The sequence below is a fragment of the Bos javanicus genome, chromosome 16, assembly GCF_032452875.1.
Source record: "Bos javanicus breed banteng chromosome 16, ARS-OSU_banteng_1.0, whole genome shotgun sequence".
Lineage (NCBI taxonomy): Eukaryota > Metazoa > Chordata > Mammalia > Artiodactyla > Bovidae > Bos > Bos javanicus.
The window spans coordinates 38,149,123-38,168,663 of record NC_083883.1 but is presented as its reverse complement, the minus strand read 5'-3'; the positions used below and the strand labels follow the sequence as shown (position 1 = coordinate 38,168,663).

The following is a 19,541-nucleotide window of genomic DNA, read 5'->3' as shown; positions in this document are numbered from 1 at the left end:
ATAAAGTATTTTTTATTTTAATGCAAAATTTTTCACACTTAACGTACCTGAAATTGGAATCTATACCTTACTATTTATAACTGCAATGCTAGAGATCCAGGTTAAATTTCTGGGTCGGAAAGATCCCTGGAAAAGGGAATGGCAATCCACTTCAATGTTCTTACCTGGAGAATTCCATGGGTAGATGAGCCTGGCGGGCTACAGTCCTTGGGGTAACAAAGCGTCGTCTACGACTGAGTGACTAACATTTCATTTTTCAACCTTACTATCTATAACTATTGTGCCACTGGCAGTCTTTATTGTCTTTCTTGGAGGTAACTAAAATAATGGTACAACCTGGATTCAATGAGATGTGATAGTCACAATGTCTGTTAATTAGGCAGTTTGTCTACTTGTTGCTGAATTTTTATAATCTTACAAGGTATATATCATCCATATTTTAATAATGATCATAATAGCTAACAGTTTTCAGCATTTACTATATGCAGGGTAGAAGGGATTTACATACACTGACATTTAATATTCATAACAGCCCTGAATTATAATTACTGTCTCCATTTTATAGATAAGTTGAGACTCAAGAAGGTAATTTGATCCTTATCACAGTCCTCATATTCAGAACCTGAATCTGAACTAAAGTCTTTTTTTAAAAGGTGGTGAAGATTTACTCTTCACCACCCCAGTGCTCTTAACCGTGCCTTACAATGCCAAATATTTTAGGACCCTTTTATTATTCTGAAATGAAAGCCACAGTTAAACTTATTTACATGCATGCTTAGTCACTTCAGTCATGTCCAACTCTTTACAACCTCCTGGACCGTAGCCTGCCAGGGTCCTCTGTCCATGTGATTTTCCAGGCAAGAACACAAATGGGCTGTATTTTTATTTTATTCTCCAGAGGATCTTCCCAACCCAGGGCTAGAATCTGCATCCTTTAATGTCTTCTGCTTTGGCAGGTGGATTCTTTACCACTAGTGCCACCTGGGAAGCCCCAACTTATTTACATACATCATTAAAAGAATTTTTTTTGTAGTCATAATTTTTCCAGTAGTCATGTATGGATGTGAGAGTTGGACTATAAAGAAAGCTGAGCGCCGAAGAATTATACTTTTGAACTGTGGTGTTGGAGAAGACTCTTGAGAGTCCCTTGGACTGCAAGGAGATCTAACCAGTCCATCCTAAAGGAAATCAGTCCTGAATATTCATTGGAAGGACTGATGCCTAAGCTCCCATACTTTGGCCACCTGATGCAAAGAACTGACTCATTGGTAAACACCCTGATGCTGGGAAAGATTGAAGGCAGGAGGAGAAGGGGACGACAGAGGATGAGATGCTTGGATGGCATCACTGACTCAATGGACATGAGTCTGAGCAAGCTCCGGGAGTTGGTGATGGACAGGGAAGCCTGGTATGCTGCAGTCTGTGGGATCGCAGAGTCAGAGACAACTGAGTGACTGAACTAAACTGAAACATAAACCCCTAATGCATTTATCATGTGTATATATGTGTGTGCATATATATATGTATAAACCTATAATATGAAGAAAGTCATTTATAAACAAATAATTTGTGTTCCTTCAGGTAAATGCACAGGTATAGCTGGTGAGAAAGTATGTAGTAGTAATATGTTTGTACTTAAGATATGGTTACTGTCAATGTCACAGCTACAATTCCAGACCCACCTACTAGATAAGGCAGAATAGCCCTGACAGCAGGTTTGGCTATTTGAGGAGGTACAAAGCATTAGATGAGAGTCCCATGACAATGGTCAGCATCAATGATTTTGAGACAAACAGGTATCTCTCAGTTCTCTGTGATGAATTAGACACCCAAAGAGATGTCATCCAGGAGGCTTCTCCAGAAGTAGAAGAGACACAGCCCTGTATAGGGGCTCAGGGAACAATTTCAGCCCCAAGGGAAGCAGGCCTAGTGAAAACAGCAGGAGTCAAAACAGAAGCCCAGTCCTGGGAACTAGATAATCCTGGGCATTAAAGATAATTCTGGAGGTGACCGCTGATCAGGAACACATCTACCTAAGATAGCTGGCAGCAAAAGAGACTGGAGATAAAAGTATGGATATAAATCCAAGAGAAGAATGCATAGCATAGTACACTTTGTCATGTAAATAGTTGAATCATTTAAAGAAGCATCTATTAATATGTCAAGACAATGAGTTTTGGAGTTCAATACTTGGGTTAAAATTCAGTTTTCCCAACTAGAGAGCAGGGTTTGTAGTAGTATCTCTCTAAGAGAATTCTTTTTAAAAATCATTGTGAATATTGGGAACCTTTCAGGGAGTTTGGAGTTTCAGAGCATGAACCACCCATTCTTGTATTTGTGCCTTACAATAAATGCTGTACTTTACCACACACACACAAAAACAACCCAGCAACTTAGTACTGAGCCTTTATCATGGTTCCTTCAACATGATTACTATGGATAAATGGAAATTATTATGCTCATGAATTCTCGTAGTATTTAGTCACCCTGTTTTCTCAATCAAATAGGAAGCCTTTTTCACTTTTGTTAAAAATTGGGTTTGAGACTTTACAGTTTACAAATCCCAGTTCAGAACTTGGAGAAATAAATAGATTGAAGAACTTTCACTGCCCAAGGCCATTCTCTCCCTCCACAGCCCTGCCCCCTACTTCACCTTATTTCTAAGTTGTCTTTTTCTTTTTCTTTTTGACTGCTTTGGCATTACAGAGCATTAAGGATGAAGAAGAATGCATGTTGGAAATCTGTTTCTAAAAACTCAGTCACATGCAAGATGTGTTCTGCCTTCAGTTCAGTTCAGTTCAGTCGCTCAGTCATGTCCGACTCTGCGACCCCATGAACCGCAGCACGCCAGGCCTCTCTGTCCATCACCAACTCCCAGAGTCCACCCAAACCCATGTCCATTGAGTTGGTGATCCCATCCAACCACCTCATCCTCTGTTATCCCCTTCTCCTGCCCTCAATCTTTCCAGCATCAGGGTCTTTTCAAATGAGTCAGCTCTTTGCATCAGGTGGCCAAAGTATTGGAGTTTCAGCTTCAACATCAGTCCTTCCAATGAACACCCAGGACTGATCTCCTTTAGGATGGACTGGTTGGATCTCCTTGCAGTCCAAGGGACTCTCAAGAGTCTTCTCCAACACCACAGTTCAAAAGCATCAATTCTTTGGCACTCAGCTTTCTTTATAGTCCAACTCTCACATCCATACATGACCACTGAAAAAACCATAGCCTTGACTAGAAGGACCTTTGTTGACAAAATAAACTTCCCATTTGTCAGATTGCCTGTGCCCTTAGCTCCCTTTCCACTGCTCCACAGAGGCTCCCTGCCAGTAGCTCAGAAATTGGGGAGGGTTGGGGAGGAGGCTTTCTCCCTGCAGACCGGGAGATGACACACTGCCTTTGTCAAATGCAGTCACCAATGACGCGTGTGCTGTTCTATCCTCAGGGGAGATGGGTCAGATGAGGTCAGCTGCTCAGCTAGCGGGTACTTCTTAGTACCATCCATAGTGTTTTATTCAGGTTTTATTAGAACTTCAGTTCAGCTCAGTTCAGTTCAGTCGCTCAGTCGTGTCTGACTCTTTGTGACCCCATGAATTGCAGCACGCCAGGCCTCCCTTTCCATCACCAACTCCCGGAGTTCACTCAGACTCACGTCCATTGAGTAGGTGATGCCATCCTGCCATCTCATCCTCTGTCGTCCCCTTCTCCTCCTGTCCCCAATCCCTCCCAGCATCAGAGTCTTTTCCAATGAGTCAACTCTTCACATGAGGTGGCCAAAGTATTGAGGTTTCAGCGTTAGCATCAGTCCTTCCAAAGAACACCCAGGACTGATCTCCTTTAGAATGGACTGGTTGGATCTCCTTGCAGTCCAAGGGACTCGCAAGAGTCTTCTCCAACACCACAGTTCAAAAGCATCAACTCTTTTGTGCTCAGCTTTCTTCACAGTCCAACTCTCACATCCATACATGACCACTGGAAAAACCATAGCCTTAACTAGACAGATCTTTGTTGGCAAAGTAATGTCTCTGCTTTTGAATATGCTATCTAGGTTGGTCATAACTTTCCTTCCAAGGAGTAAGCATGTTTTAATTTCATGGCTGCAATCACCATCTGCAGTGATTTTGGAGCCCAGAAAAATAAAGTCTGACACTGTTTCCACTGTTTCCCCATCTATTTCCCATGAAGTGATGGGACCGGATGCCATGATCTTAGTTTTCTGAATGTTGAGCTTTAAGCCAACATTTCACTCTCCTCTTCTGCTTTCATCAAGAGGCTTTTTAGTTCCTCTTCACTTTCTGCCATAAGGGTGGTGTCATCTGCATATCTGAGGTTATTGATATTTCTCCCAGCAATCTTAATTCCAGCTTGTGCTTCTTCCAGGCAAGCATTTCTCATGATGTACTCTGCATATAAGTTAAATAAGAGCTTAATGAATAGCTATTTGAATAAAAAGAAATAAAAAGAAACCTATGTGACAACATAACCTTGATTCTTTGCTTACACTTCAGCCAGAATTTCCTGAACTTCTCATTCTGTGTTATGGTTGCACTGAATTTGCTGATATTAAATTTTTTCTTTGGGTAAAAGTGCAATTCAAAATTACCATCATAACTTGAGTGCAGCCCAGCAGAGAAAGTTCTCTGTGCTATAAAAGACTCCATTTTTTGCAGCTCTGGGATGTAACTTCTAGTGGGGGAAGCCACAGTACGTTTATCATAGTTAGTCTCTTACAATGCCGATTGCTGTTTTCTTAAGGGATTAAAAGTGAACTCAGATAACCTTTGAAAGTAACTTCATCCTCTATACAGGAAGTTGTCAAAGCGCTTTTCCAGGAGGAGTAATAACTTGATTTGAAAGAAACAGTAAAAGTTACAATAATAACAAACAGCTTAGTAACCTAAACGTTTTTAAAGGCAGTGTGTCAGTTCCGGGTCTGCATGGAGACACCCACATCCCCACCCTCCTCAGTTTCTGAGCTACTGGCAGGGAGCCTCTGTGGAACAGTGGAAAGAGAGCTAAGGGCACAGGCAATCTGAAAAACGGGAAGTTTGAAGGCAGAACACAGCCGGCATGTGACTGAGTTTTTAGCAACAGATTTCCAAGATGCATTCTTCATCCTTCATGCTCCGCAATGCCAAAGCATCCAAAAAGGACAACTCTTATCCCTTATAGAACAGGGTAAGTGGCCAAGAGGGTTATTATGATCTTTAAAAATGCAACAAAGAGGATGCTGCCTCTTTTTCCATGGTATATATTCATGGGATGGAAAAAGTCAATGTGAAGGCTTGCCTTTGGCAGTGTGTCAATGGCACCCGACTCCAGTACTCTTGCCTGGAAAATCCCATGGATGGAGGAGCCTGGTGGGCTGCAGTCCATGGGGTCACAAAGAGTCGTACACGACTGAGCGACTTTGCTTTAACTTTTCACTTTCATGTATTGGAGAAGGAAATGGCAACCCACTCCAGTGTTCTTGCCTGGAGAATCCCAGGGATGGCGAAGCCTGGTGGGCTGCCATCTATGGGGTTGCAAAGAGTCGGACACGACTGAAGCGACTTAGCAGCAGCAGCATAAGCCTTTGCAGTAGAATCGGATGTACTGGGTGTCATGGAACCCAAAGTGCTTTGGGCCATGCTGCATGCTGTGGTGCCTTTGTGTAAACAAAAAGACACTCTACCCTCCAGGCAGGCTTCCCAGATAGTGCGAATGGTAAAGAAGCTGGGTGCCAATGCAGGAGACATAACAGACACAGGTTTGACCCCTGGGTTGGAAGGACCCCCTAGAGGAGGGCATGGCGACTCACTCCAGTATTCTTGGTTGGAAAATCCCATGGACAGAGGAGCCTGGCAGGCTACAGTCCATAGGGTCACAAGCAGTTGGATAAAACTGAAGCGACTTCGCATGCCCTCCAGGCAGATTCAGCCTCAGGTTGAGAACAGAACTGGCAAGTGGAATAGGGCTGTTTTCAGCTCCATGTGCCCCTTTACACTTCTTAGTGGCCCTGCACTTTAGCCTTACAAACTTCCACAACTTTCTGACTCATAAAGGATTGGAAAATGGGCAATAAACTGATGAACACCAAGAGAATCAGATAACATCCACAAAATACAGGAAGTGAGAAACTATCAGAGACAGTGCTTTTCTTTTCTTTTCTCAAGGTGATTTACAGCCTTTCTGTCAGGGGCAACCAGCACAGTTTGATGGCATTAAGGTCTTAGGGATCTAACTGTGCAGCAGGTGAACTCACAAGAAATGATTGAACTAGGGGATGAGCTGCTGAGACAAGTATTCGCATGTGATCTCCCGCTGCACACTGGACACTGCAGCAGAGGTTGCCAACATGAGCAATGAAGGCAGACAGTGACTGAAACCTGTCCATATCACCCCATCCAGGAGTCTTAAGGTTCTCTGGAGGGCTCAGCTGCATAGCAGCTGCACGATTCTGAAAGCCTCCTAACACAGCATATCCAGTTAGCCATATAGCGTGAGTGTAGCTCTAGCAATTTTCTCAGCCTTCTCTAAAATTCAGCAGGTCCCCACCAGCGAGATTCAACTCCTGGTCCCAATACAATGAACAGCAATCATTCAACCAGCCTGATCATATTTCACATCTACAGAGAAATCAATGCCTCAGAACCTGCCAAGAACAAAGCCACCCACTGTGAGAAAATTAGTCAAAGAGATAAACAGAAAAATGTATCGTCCTCATTCAGTTAATGGAAATCTGAGGTAGACAAGGCCAAGACTTGACAGCATTCTTTAGGTGTGTCTAAAATTTTCTAGAACTCAAAATTCTTGTAGGTCTTTGCTGTTCTAGGCTAATCATTTCTTGCTATAAACTTGACTCTGAACTTGTTTTTAACAGCCTGAAAAAGTGTTTGGGCTGGGGAGCATTTTTTAGGAAAGATTTTGTATAAAAAAGTAGAATAGGGGACTTCCCTAATGGCCCAGTGGTCGAGAATCTGCCTTCCAATGCAGGGGACGTGGTTGGATCCCTTTTCGGGAATGGATATCCCACATGCCCTGGGGCAAATACGACAAGAATGCTGCAACACTAGAATGCCCTTGCATTTTCATCTCTAAAACCTGTGTGCCACAATGAAGACCTGGCACGGCCAGAAAAAAAAAAAAAAAGGTAGAATAAAGCCCTAGAAACTCAAAACAGACCAGTTAGTCACTGGCACACCACATTCTCGTTAGCCTATCCCTATGCCAGTTTTGTTTTTTAATCATTGCTTCCCCACCTCTGTGTTTAAAGAATCTTCAGAAGGAGCTACATTTTCAGTGATATGCTTTTCTTCCCTTAGCTTTCCAGAAATTGAACTCTGCTTCCTGTCTGCTTTGTTGTTTTCAAGCTTCTCCAAGATTTTTACAATAAGAACCATAAAAAGTCTCTCTACTAAGGAAAATAGCTCAGAGAAACCTTTTCTCAGAAGAGTGGCACACGTTTCTAATGTGCTGACATTTTAGTACCTTTAACAGGGACTTGGTTCAGGCTTTTATTTTAAACATTAAATATTTTAATGTTAAATTTATTTTAAACATTTTTCATTTTCTCAGAGTAAGAAAAATATCTTATTCTATAAACTTCCCCCCAAATACTTCAGAAACTCTTCTGCCCTGTATCCCATAATGTTGTAATTCAGCAGAAAGAGATATAACCTTAGAGTCAAAATCACTAGATACCTTTATGTCTTGATAATTTTGGTTTCCTAACTTCTATTATCACCATATAAACATTTTACCTGATTCCTTAAAAATAAAGGACAAAGCCAAATGTCAGACCCTGAATGTGAATTGCTCTACCATAATTGGTCTAATGAGGCATTTTGGTTAAATTTATTCCCAGATATTTCATTCTTGTGGATGGAATTGTGAATGAGATTATTTTCTTAACTTCTGCTTCTGATAGTTCATTGTTAATCTGAAAAAGGAGACAAACAAAACTCATAGATACAGAGAAAAGTTTGTCAGAGGGGAAGGGGGTTGAGGGGGTGGGAGAAGTGGGTGAAGGGGATCAAGAGGTACAAACTTCCAGTTATAAATAAATCATGGGAATGTAACGTACAGCAATGATGACTGTAGTCAATAATATTGCGCTTCAAATTTGAATAATAAATAAAAAATAAATCTTTTAAGTTATCTTCAGAAGAAAAAATTTGTAACCTTGTATGTTACAGATGGTAACTAGACTGATTGTGATAATATATACAAATATCGAGTCATTATGTTGTGCATCTGAAACTAAGATAATGTATATCAATTATACTTCAATTTTAAAAAAAAGACATCTTGGATGGGCCCACTGTTTGATCACACATAAATATGCACGTGGTGTTTTGGCCTCTCAGGAGTATTATAGTAATGTTACCAAAAGGTGTGGGGTGCAGCTGCTCACTGCCCAAAAGTCAATAAACAGGCCAGGTTGGTGGAAAGGAAAATTTGCTTCATTTCAGGTGCCAGCAACTGGGAGGGGAGGGCGGACATCTGTCCAAAGGCTGACTCGCTTCCCACCCCGCTGACAAGGAGAAGGTGAGAGCTTTTATAGGCTGAGGGAGGGGGCTATATGCAGAAACAGTACAGTCAGCTCTGACAGTTGTCTTCAAATTGGTCACTGGTGATCTGACCAGCACCATCTTGGTTATTTTGCAATGTCGTTCCTGCGTGCTTAGTTGTATCCAACTCTTTGTGACCCTATTGACTGTAGTCAGCCAGGCTCCTCTGTCCATGGGGTTTTCCAGGCAAGAATACTGGAGAAGGTTACCATTTCCTTCTCCAGGGGATCTTCCCAACCCAGGGATCAAGCCCCATGTCTCCTGGATATCCTGCATGGCAGGCAAATTCTTTACCCACTGAGCCATTGGGGAAACCCCTGGTTATCTTAGGTACAATTAATCTTCAGTTCCAGGGTTGGGTTTTTTCCATTTCTTTGAGGTCAGTTCTCATAAGTGGGCAGCTTGCCTCATGGCTACAGCCTGGTTATCATGTAATCAACTTCTCCTGCTAGTGGGCCTTTTGGTATCTATCAGACAGCTCACAGGATATGGTTCAGAATATTATCTGTACCCCTTGAGAAGGAACTAAAGGTCCTTGAGATGCTTAATGAGTACATTATTATTATTTGGTCTCCTTTGGCTGTTTTCCTCTGTCTGTGAATGTGCTCATTTCTCTGATTAAAGTTATTTTTTGACTGAAGTTTTCCATAGACAAAAGGCAGGCAGAGGACATGGGAGGAAGTATCGGGGGTGGCGGGGGGGGGGGGGCGCTGCTCTGGTTCAGTCCCCCCTTTTCTTTGATACTCCTCAATCTTGTGGAGACACAGAGCAAGAAAGGGAACATTACTTTGTCATAGTACCTGGACAAACATTTGAAAATTACTAGACATATTACAATGAGGATAATAATCAAAATGCATCTTTGTATTGTTCTCTGAATCTATTTTTCTAAATGGTTAAAGCAAATGTACAATATACGTTTGAAAGTAAAAGTGAAGTTGCTCAGCCATGTCCAACTCTTTGCGACCCCATGGACTGTAGCCTACCAGGCTCTTCTGTCCATGGGATTTTCCAGGCAATAGTACTGGAGTGGATTGCCACTTCCTTCTCCAGGGGATCTTCCTGACCCAGGGATCAAACCTGGTTCTCCCACATTGTAGACAAACACTTAACCGTCTAAGCCACCGTGGAAGTTACACAATATACGTTTAATAGGCCACAAACAGGCTGTTTTGGTTAGCCTAAAGTTCAAAGTAAGTCATGTATAAGCCAGAATGATTTCCCCATACCTCAACATGTGAAAATCTCTTTCATCATTTACACTTTTCAACTGTAAATCTTTCCATAGAAATTGTTGATAATCAGTATATTTTTTGGAGAAGGCAATGGCACCCCACTCCAGTACTCTTGCCTGGAAAATCCCATGGATGGAGGAACCTAGTAGGCTGCAGTCCATGGGGTCGCTAAGAGTCGGACATGACTGGGCAACCTCACTTTCACTTTTCACTTTCATGCACTGGAGAAGGAAATGGCAACTCACTCCAGTGTTCTTGCCTGGAGAATCCCAGGGACAGGGGAGCCTCGTGGGCTGCTGGCTACAGGGTTGCACAGAGTCAGACACAACTGAAGGGACTTTGCAGTAGCAGTATATTTTTCCAGCGTTGCCAGGGTGGCTCAGTAGTCCGCTCTGGGTCTATCCATGTCCCTCGGTTCTAGACCTCCTTTATGTTTATGTATCTGCCTAGTTGTCCACATTAGGGGAAAACTAATCAGGTATCATGGACAGGCTCTGAGGTATATTCATAGGGAAACACTTTATAAGCCATGCATTTTATCATTTATACCCAGTTGTCACACAAACATTGGACATGTGCTTTAAGCAGTGAACTTAAAGCCATCAGTGCTACACATTGTGAGAAGTTATACTCTGTGACAACTTTACTCAACAATTTTTCCAAAATCTTTTTTTAAATTTTTTTATTTTATTTTTAAACTTTACAATATTGTATTAGTTTTGCCAAATATCGAAATGAATCCGCCACAGGTATACCTGTGTTCCCCATCCTGAACCCTCCTCCCTCCTCCCTCCCCATACCCTCCCTCTGGGTTGTCCCAGTGCACCAGCCCCAAGCATCCAGTATTGTGCATCGAACCTGGACTGGCGACTCGTTTCATACATGATATTATACATGTTTCAATGCCATTCTCCCATATCTTCCCACCCTCCCCCTCTCCCACAGAGTCCATAAGACTGTTCTATACATCAGTGTCTCTTTTGCTGTCTCGTACACAGGGTTATTGTTACCATCTTTTAAATTCCATATATATGCATTAGTATACTGTATTGGTGTTTTTCTTTCTGGCTTACTTCACTCTGTATAATAGGCTCCAGTTTCATCCACCTCATTAGAACTGATTCAAATGTATTCTTTTTAATGGCTGAGTAATACTCCATTGTGTATATGTACCACAGCTTTCTTATCCATTCATCTGCTGACGGACATCTAGGTTGCTTCCATGTCCTGGCTATTATAAACAGTGCTGCGATGAACATTGGGGTACACATGTCTCTTTCCCTTCTGGTTTCCTCAGTGTGTATCCTGACAATGTACAAAATTCTTTTCTCAAAGTTCCTTTTCCACAAATCTTTTACCATTTTATGGATTCAAACAAATTTGTCCTGTATTTCCCCATCCAGAAACAAACAACTGTAGGATAAAATTATTATCATTTTTCCTCAACAAAAATATTTCCATTCTTTATACCTTCTCTTCACTGAAAACACACATATCCTACTTGCTTTACACACTGAAACGCTTCCCTTATCATTTATACACATCACAAGTTTTAACCCTGGAAAACCTTAACAAAACCAAGAAACAAGTGATTGAAATGTTATACCAGCATTTTCTGATTGGAAAATTCAAGAACATATTCTATAACCTCTAAAAACATACATTTTTCATATCAAAATTTCTCTTAAATGTGGTACAGGGTATGTGTTTATAAACCCAAACATTTTTAGTTTCCTTCTTGGTCTTGCAAGACAAAAGTAGATACATTTAGATTTGTTGGATTTGTAAGCACTTATTTTTTAAGCCAATTAAATTGATCTCATTTACAAATTAACCTCAGCAATATTATCCAAAGACAAAAACACATATTCAGACATATAGACATTCAGACAAACAGAGATATCATTGCTTCATCTTTCTACATTTCATAAATTAGGCATTGTGAATAAACTTTATCAGTTTATTAATAATAGTCAGAATAGTTGAATTTATACTCTCAATGTTAAAAAGCTTCCCTTTTGTTTCCCTTGGCTTAAACTTTTACTATTTAACCCAAGGTTAGAGTCCCAGGCAAAGTGGTCTGTGTTTGTATTTCAAGGACATGATAAAAACTAACTTCAAATTTTCTCCTAGGCATATTCATTTCCTTAGTGTCTGAAAAAAACCATTTTATCAAGCCAGGTTTCTCTAACTGCATATGCAAAAAGAACAAGTTTTGGAATTTCAAAAGAGTTTCATCTTAACCAGTTTTCTCTGGAGTCTAAGGAATACTGTTGCCATACATTGTTCAGAAAAAAATCATCTTTCTTTTTCTATAGTCATAGTTTTATAGCTTGACTTTTTCTTAATGAATTGAACCTGATTTTCTCATTTTACATAGGCAACAATACTGTCAATCACACAAATGGAATATCCAGTCACACATCAAACAACAGAGCTGTCATAAACCCTCTCCAGTGGTGACTGGTACGGAGTCCCAAACAAACACTTCTCCAACACAAATGATCCTCAACGGTAGTCAGATATCAGAACCAATTGGCAAAAGTCCCAAATGACACTCAATGCTCACAAACAGTCCTCAGTGGTAGATGGATGTCAGAACCAATTGGCAAAAATGCCCAAATAGCAGTCAGTGCCCACCAATGGTCCTCAACATCAAACACACATCAGAATCAACTGGCAAAATGCCCTAATAGCACCTCGTGCCCCTAAACAGTCTCAACATCATATACACATCTGAACCAACTGGAGAGAAAGCCCAAATAGCAGTAGACCTCAGAAATGGGAAGGTTGCCCGGTGCCCACCAGTGAACTTGGGAGGGTGGGTATCTGTCCAAAGGTCGACTACCATCCTGACAAACAGGGGGTGAGCGCTTTTATAGGCTGAGGAAGGGGGCCACAGCAGAAACAGTACAGTCAGCTCTGACAGTCATCTTCAGATTGGTCATCAGTGGTCTGACCAGGGTCATCTAGTTGTTTTAGGTACAGTTAATCTTCAGTTCCCGGAGAAGGCAATGGCACCCCACTCCAGTAGTTTTGCCTAGAAAATCCCATGGACTGAGGAGCCTGCTAGGCTGCAGTCCATGGGGTCGCTAGAGTCGGACACAACTGAGCGACTTCACTTTCACTTTTCACTTTCATGCATTGGAGAGGGCACTGGCAACCCACTCCAGTGTTCTTGCCTGGAGAATCCCAGGGACGGGGGAGTATGGTGGGCTACTGTCTATGGGGTCGAACAGAGTCGGACACAACTGAATCGACTTAGCAGCAGCAGCAGCAATCTTCAGTTCCAGGGCTGGTTTGTCTCCATGTCTTTGAAGCCAATTCCCCATAATTCAGTTGGTAAAGAATCCACCTGCAATGCAGGAGACCCGGTTCAATTCCTGGGTTGGGAAGATCCACTGGAAAAGAAATAGGCTACCCACTCCGGTATTTTTGGGCTTCCCTTGTGGCTCAGCTGGTGAAGAATCCACCTGCAATGTCGGAGACCTGGTTTGATCTCTGGGTTGGGAAGATCCCCTGGAGAAGGGAAAGGCTACCCACTCCAGTATTCTGGCCTGGAGAATTCCATGGACTGTATAGTCCATGGGGTCGCAAAGAGTCGGAGACAACTGAACGACTTTTACTTTCACGCTTTCACTCATAACTGTGGCAGCCTACAACACGGCTACAGCCTGATCTTCATGTATTCAATTTCTCCATCTGATGAGCCTTTCAGTGTCTATAAGACTGCTGAAAGGATATGGCTCAGAATATTATGTATAGCCCTTGAGAAGGAACAAAACATCTTTGATTATACTTAATGAGTACTTATTATTTGATCTCCTGTGACTGTTTTCCTTTGTTTGTGAATGTGCTCATTTCTCTGACTAAACTTATTCTTTGACTAAAGTTTTCCATAGACAAAGGACAGGCAGAGGACATGGGGGGAAGGACTATAGGGTCCTGCTGTGTTTCAGTAATAGGAAGAATTGAGCCCCTCCTTGGTGCCAGTCCCTTCGTGGTTAGTTTTGTCCAATATTTGGAAATACAATAGAATTCTGTTCTATTCTAAAGCCTAAATGCATTCTCATGCCAACAAGAATTCATCAAGCACTCACTGTTATGTAGAAAAGAAAAGATATGTTATTTCTATTGTTAATAATTTCTGTTAAAGATATGTAATATTTGTAATAAAAGTTTACTCTTCGCTTCTCTGGTAACCAAACACTTCCAGGTATACTCCATTTCTTCTGGATCTTTCCAGAAGTGGTGTGAAGAATAAACAAGTCCCCAAGTATATGTGACTTCAGTGTGCCCCCTTTACTATGACTTGTGTATTTCCTTTGTTAATCAAGAGACTTTGTCAAAGTTAATTTGTGAAAGGTCAGAGATTAACTAACAGGAAACAGGACAATAGATAACCGACAGGATTCGAGCCTCAGAAGAAGAGAGATGTATGAAAGCAAAACAAACACCCAAAACTGGGAGGGTAGGAGGGAAAGGACAGAAATGAGGAATGGCAGAGAGAAATGAGGACTTGTGTGCTTAGTAGCTCAGTTGTATCTGACTCTTTGGTGGGACTGTAGCCCGCCAGGCTCCTCTGTTCATGGGATTCTCTATACCAGAACTGGAGTGGGTAGCCATTCCCTTCTCCAGGGTATCTTCCTGACCCATGGATCGAATCCCAGTCTCCTGCACTGCATGCGGATTCTTAACCATCTAAGCCACCAGGGAAGCCCATAGAGAGACAAATATGGAGTTATATCAACTAAAATGTAGGAAACCAGAAAGGGTTTGGGGAAAGTTAAAATGGTGGAACCCAAGGAAAAAGACCAATTAGGAAGTCAAGAGATTTCTTGGAATTTGCACAATAGCTGAACTTTTAAACAAGTGAGTAGAGGTGGGATTCCTGGTGACTCACAGCAGAAAAGACAATGAAGGAACAAAGTCACGTGATTATGATAAGAGGCCAAGGAAAAGCATTTTATGGCAGCCCCAAGTGACCTGGCTATACCCCTAGCATTTCATCCCCATTGAAGATTTGGTTTTATGGGACAATACTGCTGAGCTTCAAACCTAGAATGACCACACATCCCAGTGGCCCTGACACAGTCCTGGGTCCACACCCACTGCCCCAGTGTCTCATCTGGTTTAACATTCTAGCATTCTCAAACTCTCCTGATTTGAATGCTAAAGATATGATCGTTTATACCAACCCTGTAGCACTATCCTTAACCTTATACTTTTGTGGAGTAAGTCACAATGGAAAAAACCACTCAATAAATCACTATTAACTTCTGAGTTCAGTCTTTTTAAAAACCTACACCCAGGAATCAAGCAAAATGCACCTATTCTTATCATATGTCAGACACTGAGCTTGACAACGGAATATAAAGTAATATGTTCTGTGTTTTAGGGAGCTTCCAGTGTGGGGTAGAAATAATAACACAACTAGTGAACCTCTTTCATCACACACACTGTGCAGGTTTCTTTTCCTTTTTTCTTTTAAAAAATTGTATTGGAGTATAGTTGATTTACTATGTGGTGTTAGTTTCTGCTGTACATCAAAGTGAATCAGTTATACATATACATTCATTGAGTTCTTCTTAGATTCCTTTGCATATAGGCCACTGTGAAGATGTCTGACAGAGTTTCTTTTTGAGTTCTAGAGTAAGACCGTCTGCCTGTAATGGCGTATATTAGGGAGAAAGTGGACAGAAATGAGAAAAGATGGGTATTTCAAAATGTTAATCATCTGATGGTGACTTGGTAATTTTTCACACAGAAATAGAGGTTGGAAGATGGGTCACAGAGTTAGGAAATCCTGCCTTTCTTTTTTTTACTTCTAATTTCAAAATTGAGACAGTCTTGTAGGTCACCCTGCTTATTTATATGGAGAGTACATCATGAGAAACGCTGGATTGGAAGAAACACAAGCTGGAATCAAGATTGCCAGGAGAAATATCAATAACCTCAGATATGCAGATGACACCACCCTTATGGCAGAAAGTGAAGAGGAACTCAAAAGCCTCTTGATGAAAGTGAAAGAGGAGAGTGAAAAAGTTGGCTTAAAGCTCAGCATTCAGAAAATGAAGATCATGGCATCCGGTCCCACTACTTCATGGGAAATAGATGGGGAAACAGTGGAAACAGTGTCAGACTTTATTTTTTGGGGCTCCAAAATCACTGCAAATGGTGATTGCAGCCATGAAATTAAAAGACACTTACTCCTTGGAAGGAAAGTTATGACCAACCTAGATAGCATATTCAAAAGCAGAGACATTACTTTGCCAACAAAGGTCCGTCTAGTCAAGGCTATGGTTTTTCCAGTGGTCATGTATGGATATGAGAGTTGGACTGTGAAGAAAGCTGAGCATCGAAGAACTGATGCTTTTGAACTGTGGTGTTGGAGAAGACTCTTGAGAGTCCCTTGGACTGCAAGGAGATCCAAGCAGTCCATTCTGAAGGAGATCAGTCCTGGGATTTCTTTGGAAGGAATGATGCTAAAGCTGAAACTCCAGTACTATGGCCACCTCATGCGAAGAGTTGACTCATTGGAAAAGACTCTGATGCTGGGAGGGATTAGGGGCAGGAGGAGAAGGGGACGACAGAGGATGAGATGGCTGGATGGCATCACTGACTCGATGGATGTGAGTCTGAGTGAACTCTGGGAGTTGGTGATGGACAGGGAGGCCTGGCATGCTGCGATTCATGGGGTTGCAAAGAGTCGGACACGACTGAGCGACTGTACTGAACTGAACTGAACTGAATCCATTCAAATCATAACACCAGATTATAATGATAGTTTTCATAGCACACCAGTTTAATTTCTTCCTCATTACCATCTTTAATGGTACCATTTTCAAATACTGTGGTCTCCAAAGTGGGCATAAAATATCCTAATTGTAATGAGAAAGGAAGAAAATATTAGACCATATATTTGCATTCGATTTTTTAAAATCTACAGCATAACAAAGAAATTAATTATTGATTGATTTCCCATAGCATAAGACACACCAGGAGTTCAGCATAATCTCCTAATATTCTACTATCATAATTTTCTCTGCCTCAACAGTAAAGCGGCTGCCCACAATGTGGGAGACCCGGGTTTGATTCCTGTGTTGGGAAGATCCCCTGCAGAAGGAAATGGCAACCCACTCCAGTACTCTTGCCTGGAAAATCCCATGGACGGAGGAGCCTGGTGGGCTGCAATCCATGGGGTCTCTGAGGGTTGGACACGACTGAGCGACTTCACTTTGACTTTTCACTTTCATGCATTGGAGAAGGAAATGGCAACCCACTCCAGTGTTCTTGCCTGGAGAATCCCAGGGACAGGGAGCCTGGTGTGCTGCCGTCTATGGGGTCGCACGGAGTCGGACACGACTGAAGTGACTTAGCAGCAGCAGCAGCAGAACCATAAGAGCCTCGTGTATAGAAAAGAGGACCAGGATGTCTTGGGGTTACCACGGGAGACTTTCCAGGAGAAATTTTGAGAACTTACTTTGGTGTCTTTGATTATTCCAAGAGTAGCCTCCCCCTTCTTCTGGAGAAAGGCCTGAGTGCTTGAGAAATGGGTCAGTGTTTTATTTGATCACTTCTTTACTCAAAAATTTTCAGTAACTCTTTATTATCTCAAGAGTGAAGTTTAAATCTCTTAGTCTGCATTCAAGACTCTCCTTAATTTAGCCAAAACTACCATTTCCATGCTGTCTCTAGAACACTGCTATAACTATTCCTCCTAAAGCGATCTTTCATTATCAAAGGTTACTTACCCCATCATGGATGTACAAGGTGGTGCTAGTGGTAGACCTGCCTGCCAGTGCAGGAGACACAAGAGACACGGGTTTGGTCCTGGATTGGGAAGATCCCCTAGAGAAGGGAATGGCAACCCACTCCAGTATTCTTGCCTCGAGAATCTCCTCCTTCTCTTGGACAACCTCATGGACAGAGGAACCTGACGGGCTACATACAGTCCATGGGGTCGCACAGAGTTGGACACAACTGAAGTGACTTAACACACACCTCATTATGACCACCTGGGTTCCCTTCTCTTTCTCTCTTTTTAAATTTTATTTCTTCTATCAGTTTTTTAGCTGGATAATTTTTATATTTTGGCTGTGCCGTGCAGCATGTGGTATCTTAATTCCCTGACCAGGGATTGAACCCATGCCTCCCACAATGGACACACAGGATCTTAATCACTGGACTGCAGGAAAAGTCACCCTCTTCTGCCAGTTTTATTGAGATATACTTAACATACAGCACAGTGTAAGTTTAGGGTATACAGATCTCAAGTCAAGCATAATGACTTGACTCACATACATTGTGAATGATTACCACAAGTTTAGTTAACACCCATCATCTCATATAAATATGGAGAAAAAGGAAAGAAAAGAAAAAGTATATATATATATTTTTCCCCTTGTGGTGAGAACCTTCAGGATTTGCTTTCTTGGCAACTTTTAAATATCCTGTAGAGCAGTGTTAACTATGCCATCGTGTTGTACATTCCATCCCCCATACTTATTTGTTTTCCGTGTATAAAATGGATGTTTGTAACTTTTGACCACCTTCATCCAATTCTCCAACCTCCCCCCTCCCCAAACTCTTGCCTCTGGTAATCACAAACTTTTTTCTATGAGATTTTTTTTTTTTTTAAGATTCCACATATAAGTGAGATCATACAGCATTTGTCTCTGCCTCACTTATTTTATTCAGCATAATGCCTTCATAGTTTATCTATGTTGTCTCAAATAGCAGGATTTCAATTTTTTTTCATGGCTGTGTAGTATTCCTGTGTGTGTGTGTGTGTGTGTGTACCACATTTTCTTTATTCATTCATTGTTGATGGACACTTAGGTTATCACTTCTCCTTGGGATCTCTGAAAATACAATTACATTGGAACAACAGTACTTCCTTGTAAATTATTTTGTCAAATCACTTTATTCTTTTTCTGTGAAGGTAAGATTCAGAGAACACAATACATCTGGTGCCTATGAACGGAAAAAGCACATATAAAAAAAGGAAAGGGGAACTCCAAAGATTCATTTTTATTGCGTGACAATTTCCCCAGTAGTTGCTCTGAGAAAGGGAACCAATTTGCAAATAAAAAACTCTTATTTTCAGTTCAAACTTTTTCCTATTAGTTATCCCCATGGCATATAAATACGTCCACTGTAAGTTTCCTGCATGTATGTAATTCCCCAGAGCCTAGTTAACCCCTAGTAAGTTCATGGATTTGACAATTTCAGAAACAATTTTAGGAAAAGTAAGATACAGCAAGCCAAGAGGTTGGGGCAAACAGCTAACAGCCTTTGTCTGACCATGTTAGTCACTGAGGACTACTGTCTGATTGCTATGGAAAGTGTCTTAAAACAAATTTTCTTTGAGAATTGTCTTTCCATTGTTTAGACCGGTCAAGTATATCAACGATTTTCTTATTACTGTCAGAGTTTTGGAAACAATTTGTCCTAAGGACCCCTGGGAACCTTGGGGCTATCCAAATGAGGCTTTCAGCTTTTTATCTTGAACAGGAAGCAATTTTGCAAGATACTAACCACAACCAATGAAACACCAAAACTTTTCCACAAGAAACATGCTAGTATCAATGATCACTTTTTGAAATTCTAAGCAAATAATTGCATCTAATTTTCTATGGAGGGCTTTCCTGGTGGCTCAGTGGTAAAGAATCTGCCTGCCAATGCAGAAGACACAGGTTTAATACCTGGGTTGGGAAGATCACTTGAAGAAGGGAATGGCAACCCAGTCCAGTA

General features: G+C 41.5%; 1 protein-coding gene across 1 annotated transcript in view; it reads left to right on the top strand.

Moving 5' to 3' along the window:
- The first annotated feature begins 5,037 nt into the window (after positions 1-5,037).
- The window catches only part of LOC133227721 (uncharacterized), a 33,908-nt gene continuing 19,404 nt past the window's right edge, over positions 5,038-19,541 (top strand). The window contains exon 1 of the mRNA XM_061382561.1: positions 5,038-5,176. The gene's annotated coding sequence lies outside the window, so the exon portion shown is untranslated. The remainder of the gene's footprint in view (positions 5,177-19,541) is intronic.